This window comes from Rhinolophus sinicus, chromosome 17, assembly GCF_057876585.1.
Source record: "Rhinolophus sinicus isolate RSI-liver-muscle chromosome 17, RSI-T2T, whole genome shotgun sequence".
NCBI classification, from domain to species: Eukaryota; Metazoa; Chordata; class Mammalia; order Chiroptera; family Rhinolophidae; genus Rhinolophus; species Rhinolophus sinicus.
In genome coordinates, this window is record NC_142517.1 from 31,615,095 (window position 1) to 31,624,722 (window position 9,628).

Below are 9,628 nucleotides of genomic sequence, written 5' to 3' on the forward strand. Positions count from 1 at the left end.
AGTTTCAGGATACAAAATCAATGTATAAAAATCTGTTGTATTTCTATAAACTAACAAAGAACTGTCAGACAGAGAAATTAAAAAAAAAAAAAAAAAAAACACCATTTACAACCACAACAAAAAAAAGAAAAAAAATACCTAGGGATAAACTTAATAAAGGAGGTGAGAGACCTCTGCCCTGAAAACTACAAGACACTGTTGGGGAAAAAAAAAAAAAAAAAAAAAAAAAATTGAAGAGGAAGACACAAAGAAATGTGAAGATATTCCATGTCTCATGGATTAGAAGAAGTCACAGTGTTAAAAATGTTCATATTACCTAAAGCAATGTATGGATCCAATGCAATTCCTATCAAAATCCCAATGACATTTTTCACAAAAATAGAAAAAAAACTTATCAAATTTATATAGAACTACAAAAGACCTTGAACGGCCAAAGTAATCTTGAAAACAAAACAAAATAAAACAACAACAACAACAAAGCTAGAGTTATTTCAAACTATACTCAAAAGCTAAAGTAATCAAAATAATATTGGTATTGGCAGAAAAACAGACACACAGACCAATGGAAGATAATTGAGTGCCAAGAAATAAACTCTACATATATGGGCATTTTGCAACAAAGGATCCAAGAATATACAATAGAGAAAAGAAAATCTCTTCAGTAAATAGTGTTGGCAAAATCGGATAGCCATGTGCAAAGAAATGAAACTAGATGACTGTTTTACACGATATACAAAAATTAACTCAAAATGGATTAAAGATTAGACTGTGAAGACCTGACAAAACTAAAAATACATGGAACAAAACACAGGAACTACCAGAGGGTAAGGGGGGTGGGGGGTGGGAGATGAGGGTAAGGGGGATCAAATATATGGTGATGGAAGGAGAACTGACTCTGGGTGGTGAACACACAATGGGATTTATTGATGATGTAATACAGAATTGTACACCTGAAATCTATGTAATTTTACTAACAATTGTCACCCCAATAAATTTAAAAAATAAATGAAAAACAAAACAAAACAGGAACTAAGCTTCTAAACATCAACCTAGCAGTGTGTGAATTTGAGTCAAAGGCAAGGCTAACAAAAAGCAAAAATAAAATGGGAGTATATCAAACTAAAAAGCTTCTGCAGAGCAAAGGAAACCATCAATAAGACAAAAAGGCAACCATTTGAATGAGAGAAGATATTTACAAATTATACTTTTGGTAAGGGGTGAACATCCACAATATATAAATAACTCATACAACTCAACAACAACAACAACAACAAACAAACAAACAAACAACCTGATTATAAAATAGGCAGAGAATCTGAATAAACTTTTTTTTTTCAAGAAAGGCATACAGAAGGCTGACAAGCATATGAAAAGATGTCTAGCGTCACTACTTTTTTTGAAAATTAAAATTAAAACCACAATGAGATATTATCTCACACTTGTTAGAATGGCTATTATCAAAAAGACAAGAAATTATTGTTGGAGAGGGTATGGAGAGATGGGAACCCTCTGTTGGGATTATAAATTGATGCAGCCACTATGGAAAACAATATGAAGGTTCCTCAGAAAGGTAAGAATATAACTACCATATGATCCATCAATTCCTCTTCTGGGTATTTATCTGAAGGATATGAAGACACTAATTCAAAAAGATACATGTAGCACTATGTCAATTGAAGCATTGTTTACAATAGCCAAGATATGGAAATGATTTGGGTGTCCATCGACAGATGAGTAAGTAAAAAAGACATGGTATATATATATATACACAATGGAATACTACTCAACCACGAAAAAGATGGAATATTATGATTTGCAGCAACATGGATAAATCTTGAGAGTATTATGCTAAATTCAATGAATCATATGAAAAATGTAGAAAAAATAATGTGTGATTTCACTCATATGTGTAATATTAAACAAAAGTGTAACAAATGTACTAATAAAACAAAACTCATAGATACAGAACACAGAATGGTGGTTACCTTCCCTGTAGGGAAGGGCAAATTGGGTAAAGTGGGTGAACTATATGGTAACGGATGGAAACTAGACTTTTGGTGCTGAGCATGCAACAGAGTATACAGATATTGAATTATAATGTTGTATACGTGAAATACATATAATGTTCTTAACCGTTGTTACTTCAATTTAAAAAGGTTTTTATTTCTATAGTACATAAAGGAGCTAATTTCACACCAGATTATCCTTAATAAAAGAAAGTGCTCAATAACTTTTATATTTTCTTTTGAACAAGAAATTCTAATAATTTAATTTAAATATAACCTTTGAGAACATTCTAGAGAGAATAAATTTATCTCTATAGAACAATTTCAGTGTACTTAAACTTATATACAGCCTGCATCAATTACTAGCAGAGAAAAACAGTCTTCACAATTGTTGTCTGTATTAGTGTGTGATACAACTAGTCAGAACAATTACTTTACTTCATATTTTTTTTTGCCAATGTTTACTAACAGTGCTAGCAGTGTAACATTTTATTAATATAGAGAGCCAAGGAAAATATACATCTAAAAGCAGCATAAGTTCCATCTCATTTTCCATTTTTTTAGTGTTCCATTGAAATGTATTGAGTTTTGAATGTATCAATAATGTACTGGTTCTAGTTCTTAGAATTACTTAAATATATTGAATTAAACTTCTATTAAATAATGACTGCTACTATATAATAACATTAGACATCTACATTACTCTTGAAACTTTATTATTTATATTCCTAAAATTTTTATGCTCTATTGTTTTAAATATTCAACTACATTGTCTGTCCTTCTATAAATCAAAAGATTTGCAAAATTCAATCATTTGCTTCCCCTAGGAGAGTATTTTTCCTGGTATGCTAATTATGTTTTACATAATTAACTTTCTTTATGACTAAGTACAAATAACAAATTGGCAAAGCTGGAAAAATGCTATTAGTGGAGACAAAATTAGACTTATACCCTCAGTCTCAAAATAACTTGTAACTTTCAGTGTAAATGCAGTCTATTCTCATGAGCCAGTCTTTGTAGACATTGTTTCAAGTATATACAGTAATTACAAAGTTAAAGAAAGCATTTGGTAATGTTTCAAGTTCTACTGAAGCCAGAAAAATGTATATTTTGTAACCAGATCCTCATTCCAAATTATTTTCTATTAAAATATTGAATAAGGGATACCTTAAAATAATTTTCATGGATTATCCTTACCCTGAATATTACCCAGGTTATTCTCAGAGACAGATCATTAAGTATGTGGTTCTCAGGAAAGCTAGGATCATGAATTATAATGTATTGCACTGTTTATTTAGGAAGGAACGGTACAAAAAATATTGTCAATTAAAATCAAGTTCTCTGTTTTGTTTATCTTGTGTCTGTGCAAACTCCATTTTAACAAGGGACATTTTTTTATATTTGTTTACATATTTATTTCTAAGTTGGTTTCATTTCCAGGTTAAAATATGGAACACATATTACATGTTTTTTTTTCTACTATTATCTGTGTTTTGGTATTAATGTTATACTGGATTCCTAAAAATAATTTGGGAGATAATTATCTTTTTATATACCCTTATGTAACTTGAATTATTTAAAATATAAATTACAGATTCAAAATATCAATTTGGGGCCTTTTAAAGATACTTATGCCTATAAATCTTCCTCTGGGTACAGATTTTACTGTTCCATAAGTTTCAGTATATAGTGTTTTCCTTTTTTGCTACTTTCTAGAATTTTTAATTTCTGTTTTGAATTTAATTTTGTTCTAGGGCAGTGGCTCTCAAATTTTAGTATGTATCACACTCACCTGGAGAGAGCATTAAAACACAGATTTCTGGGCGCACTCCCAGAGATTCTAATTCAGTAGATGGGAGTGAGATCCCATGATGTGCATTTCCAGCAAGTTCCCAGGTGGTCTAATGTGGCTGAGAAAGAGACAACACTTTGTAAACCACTCACAAAGGCTTGCCTAGCAGTGTCTTCCTTAATTTCCAAGGAAAGCTTTTTGTTTATTTTTGGCCAATTTTTTTATTATTTATTTTTTAATAGAGATAATTTTTGTCAGGAAATTGAGCTCACATTAGTCAACCTGGGTTCAAGGCAGATGAACGCATTCCAGAACTGGTTACTCCATCTACTTCTGCCCTGTGATGCATACACTTATCTCTGTTCTCCTCCCTGGCAAAACAGTACAACCTTTCCCCAGGAAGAATAGTACAATGCATTCATCAATGACTTTAGTTAATTGAAGAATCAACTAATGGCTTCTTTTTTTCAGTTATGGGTCGGGTATGTAACCAGATAACCTATAAATCCAGCTTTGAGAACAAAACATATGTGAGGTACCCAGAAATGGTTGCACATAATCTTCCAGAACTTCCTGATATTTATGTGACAGTCACATAATTCTCATGATGAAATATTCAGTATGCATTTGATTTATCTTTAGCAGTGTCTGCAATTATGTTATTTTTTGTTAAAATTATGAAATTCAGTATTCATGTCTTAAGCACTGGATTCCTCATTTATTTTTCTTTTTTCTTGCTCTCACATAGCAAGGAAATGCATGCAGCTTGGCAAATATGCAATTTATTTTATTTATATTGAACCATCTGCTTGCTGGGCAGTTTGAAGCTCTTTTTTCTTTTTCACTGCTAACAAGTCTATCTAAAGATTTTTTTTTTTTTTGGTTTTGTTTTGTTAATAAGCCACTCTTGAAATCATTCCCAATTAGTTTTAACTTCAGAAAAAAGAATGACAACCTGATGAATGCTATCACGGAACACATCATTACTTGAAAAATTTGGCAGTTAAAAAGAAATTCACAAAGACAGTAATTAAAATTAGCAGAAAAAGGCAAGCTGCTTTAAGTTGATGTTTTCAACAAAAACATATCCTTATGTTAATGATGGCTTTCAGTGATATTTTCAACAACTTTTCTACGTATAGTGCAAAACTCGTTCTTTCATTTCGCCACTGTAATCTGCAGCGATAAATGAAAATGGAGTGCTGTGTTAGCATTTTTAAGAAGGAATAACATAAGCTTATCTTGATATTATATTTATTCAAATCTCTTTTATTCTAAAATGCTAGAATAATTATAGCAGTGGCATGACATCATTGTTATTTAATATGTTTCAGAAAATTTGAAGAACACTGTAAAAACACGAGAGTCTTATATGAATCCAATAGAACTGATGACAAGTGTAAGTCATATATCAAACCCAATGTATGAACATTAATATTTTTCTCAGTATAAGTCAGATATGAATAGGGAAGCCAAGAACACCCTTCAGGAGGGAGAAAGAGGTGTCAAAGGTACTATCAATTTTATGACTCTATTGTTTAAAACTACTTGAAAGTAACAGCTTTGCAACATTTAAATTGTGCTACAACACCAAAATGGTTACTGCACGATTTCAATTGTAGTGAATAAAATATATTATTTCTCCTATAACTAACAACGTGTCCCTAAACAGAATGTTTCATTTCAAGTACTGGTGAATTATATGGTATTTCTATTTGGGTATTATTAGCCAATTTTGAGTGGTATATAATATATGAAGTAACCGTCTCCATGGAGGAATGTCTGTAAAATAAATTCTAAAATTGCATCAAAATTTTGAGTATAATGTAACAGATTGTTTAGAACAAAAAAGTAAAGATTTATTTCCTTATCAACCAATGAAATACAGCTAAAGCCAAACCTAAGGGGGAACTATATTTATTAAAGAAAAGAACAAACAAATAAGGCAATCAATATATTAACTTAGAATAGGAAATCCTGAAAGCTAGTGAAAATAAGAAACATTTATTTAATTGGTCCAAATGACTATCCAGGTGTCTGAAAATGAATATCTTTGAAACCTTTATTATACAATGGATTTCTATATGTAGTTCAGTCTATTTCTGGACTCTTTATTCTATTCATGGGCCAGTACCACACTATTTGAAGAGCTTCTATAGTATCCTTTATTATCTGATAAGACTTTATTTCCCTTTATATTTTCCCTTTCAGTACATCCTAGCTATTCTTAAATGTTTATTCCTCCATATGAACTTTAGTATGGACTTGACTAGTTTCATTAAAAGTAAATCATTTTTTGTTGGGATTAAATTAAGTCCATCAAGACTCTTAAATTTTCTGACTCCAAGTTTCATTTGCTTTCTTACACATCATAATGTTTATTTGAGAAAAATGACCCCCAGATTTTATATAGATTTTAGGAATGGCATTACTCTTCACAGACAGTGGTACTCCATGCAATGTACAGTCAAATGAAAAACGTACACTCAAGGATAATCTTGAATAGAATGGCAGTTAGCATTCTATTGATTAAAGACGTTCACTTAAAAAATAAACACTAATATCTCAACTTATTTTATTAGGAATGCTGGGAAATCAACAAACCATCAACAGACTACAACTTATGTTTTTGAAAAAAAGATTATTGATGATATCCTCTTTAAATCTAGGGATAATTTCCTAAATAGTATTTATTAATGTGAATAAGTGTTTTCTTAAGGTATACTTTTATTTGCCACATTAAAATATTCTTTTAAATTCTCATTTCCAAATGTTAGTTTATTTTTTTAGCTATAGATATTTTCACTAAAATAATATGACTGAATACATTACAATATGTATTTCTTATTCTCGGGACTTGTTTATATCTGTAAACACTTATCCATTTGATAGTGACTATTCTAATCAGGAAACAAATGTGAATTGACACTAAACAATGTATTCTAACATCACTTGAAACTGGCAAACAAAATTTCTTTAAAGATTAATGAACATATCGTTATGCCTAAGGAAGTAACTATATTCACGAGAGCTTAGAATGGGACTCACTGTATGTGACACACATACAATCAGTTAAACAACTGGTAAAAATAACACAAAGAATACATGATGAATTAGTCTTTTGGCCTTAACTTTTAATAACATATTTATATTTAAGTCCATCACCTACACATACAGTGTCAGAGTAAGTTGCCTTCAAAATGGAGCCAGATATTCCAATTATTAATTTGAGTTTCAAAAGACTGTTCTACTGTTCTTACAATTTAATTTGTGAATTATAATTTTCTATTTTAAATTAATAAATCATTTTTATATGGAGAATATATTACCAAAAATATAGTTAAATGCTACCTTTTCTGTGGTGAGTCACATGATAAATAATCTTTTTAAAGTAATTTGGTGAAAACCACCTGTTATTGAAATAAGCAAAAAAAAAGATCAAACTATGTCCATTTTATAGGAATATGACACAAATATCTGATGAAATTATATAGTTTCAGATTTTTTGCTTTATTTCTATAAAACACACACACACACACACACACACACACACACACGAGGTCTAACCATTATGTTTGAGAACTTGCTACCGTGCACTTACATTGGCAGCACTGTACAAACAGCTCAGTAAGGTTCAATAACCTTGGTATATCAGTGTCTCATAGCTGTGTTTGTGTTGACATGTGGCAGTGTTTTGCTGAGTGGCATTCATTATTGTTGTTGCGTGTTTTTGTGTGCCGTTGCGAACAAATCAGGGCTTGAATTAGAGCAACGAACAAACATTAAATTGCTTGTTAGACTTGGCAAGAATGGAAGTGAAATCAGGAACACTTACTCCAAGTTTATGGGGATAATGCCATGAAGAAAATGGCAGTGTGAAAATGGATTAAATGCTTTTCTGAGGGGAGAGAATGCGTCACTGATGAAGAGAGGTCAAGGTGGCCAGTAAGAAGCAAAACTCATGGAAAAATTACAAAAGTCTGTGCAATTTTGCGTCAAAATTGTTGGCTGACTGTGACAAGCATAGCAGACCAAGTAAACATTAACATAGAAACAGGAAAATCTGTACTGAAGATCTTGGCATAAGTAAGGTACGTACAAAAATGGTCCCAGAGGAGCTCACCGATGAACAAAAGCAAAGGAGATTCGAAGTTTTCCAAGACCTTTTGGAGAAGCAAGACAATGTTTGGGGCCATGTTATCACTGGTGATGAAACATGGGTATACCAATACGACCCTGAAACAAGGAATCAAAGTACACAATGGAAGTCAGCCAATTCTCCACCACCAAAAAAGTTGTCAGTCCAATTCAAGAATTAAAACGATGTTGCTAACTTTTTTTATATCGGAGGGATTATTCTTTATGAGTTTGTACTGACTGGACAAACAGTTAACCAAGTTTCCTGTTTGGAAGTGCTGAAAAGGCTGCCTGAAAAAGTTAGATGAAAATGACCTGAACTTTTCACCAACAATTCATGGCTCTTGCATCACGACAGTGCATCATCTCACGCAACACTGTCTGTGAGGGTTTTTAACCAGTAAACAAATAACTGTATTGGAACACCCTCCCTACTCACCTGATCTGGCCTCCAATGACTTCTTTCTTTACCCTAAGATAAAGGAAATATTGAAAGGAAGACATTTTGATGGCATTTGGAACATCAAGGGTAATACGACGACAGCTTGGATGGCCATTCCAGAAAAAGAGTTCCAAAATTGCTTTGAAGGATGGACTAAGCACTGGCATTGGTACATAGTTTCCCAAGGGGAGTACTTTGAAGGAGACCTTAGTAATATTCGGCAATGAGGTATGAAGCACTTCTTTTAGGATGAGATTGCAAACTTAATTATCAGACCTCATATAGTTAGATGCATGGTCTTAGCTGCTTTGTCATGGTTAGAGTCTGTGGGAGCCCTTCACATGGTTTAGCCAGATGTTCTCAGGCCAAAATACACCTCTGCAGAAATTGTAAAAGGAAGGGAAGATGCTGATTCTGCTGGAGATTATATATAAATACATGCATATATATAATATATATATATTATATTATATGTTATACATATAAATAAATATATTATATATGATTATACACACACTATATATGCACACACACAAATATACATACATACATACATACAAACATACATATATATGTATATATGGACCTGTTGCTATTGGTGAGGGTGTCCCTGCTCCTTTCTGCAGCAAATGCAGAGCATAGTACTAGGTACAATGTATATTTTACATATGTATTATGTTAGTGATTACCTGATAAGACTATGTCTGTCCTTCATTAAATATGTGGGATTTTCCCTTAAATAAAATTATTTTTTATTCTTTTTTGTATTAATTTCATGTGGCTGGCTTAACACATAACCACAATTTAGCAGCTTAAACAGATATAGGTTTATTCTTTCACACTTCTGGAAACCAGAAGTCTGAAATAAAGGTTTTTGCAGGGCTATGCTCCCTGCAAGAGTTCTAGGGGAGAATCCACTCCATGTTTCTTCCTAGCTTTTGGGAGCAGCTAGTCATCTTTGGCGTTCCTTGGCTTGCCGTGGTATCACTCCAATCTCTGCCTCCGTCTTCACATGACCTTCTTTTCTGTGGATGTCTTGTCTGTGTGTCTGTCCCCAAACCCCTTCTCCTTCTCTCTTATTAGGATACGTGCGATTCTATTTAGGGTCCACCTAGATAATCCGGTCAAATTTCCTCCTTTCAAGATCACATGTTTTAGTTTATTAAAATATTTAATTGAATCACATATTTTGCTATATATGGCAATGTTCATTCTTTTATAAATTTTTGTTAAATTTATTGGGTGACATTG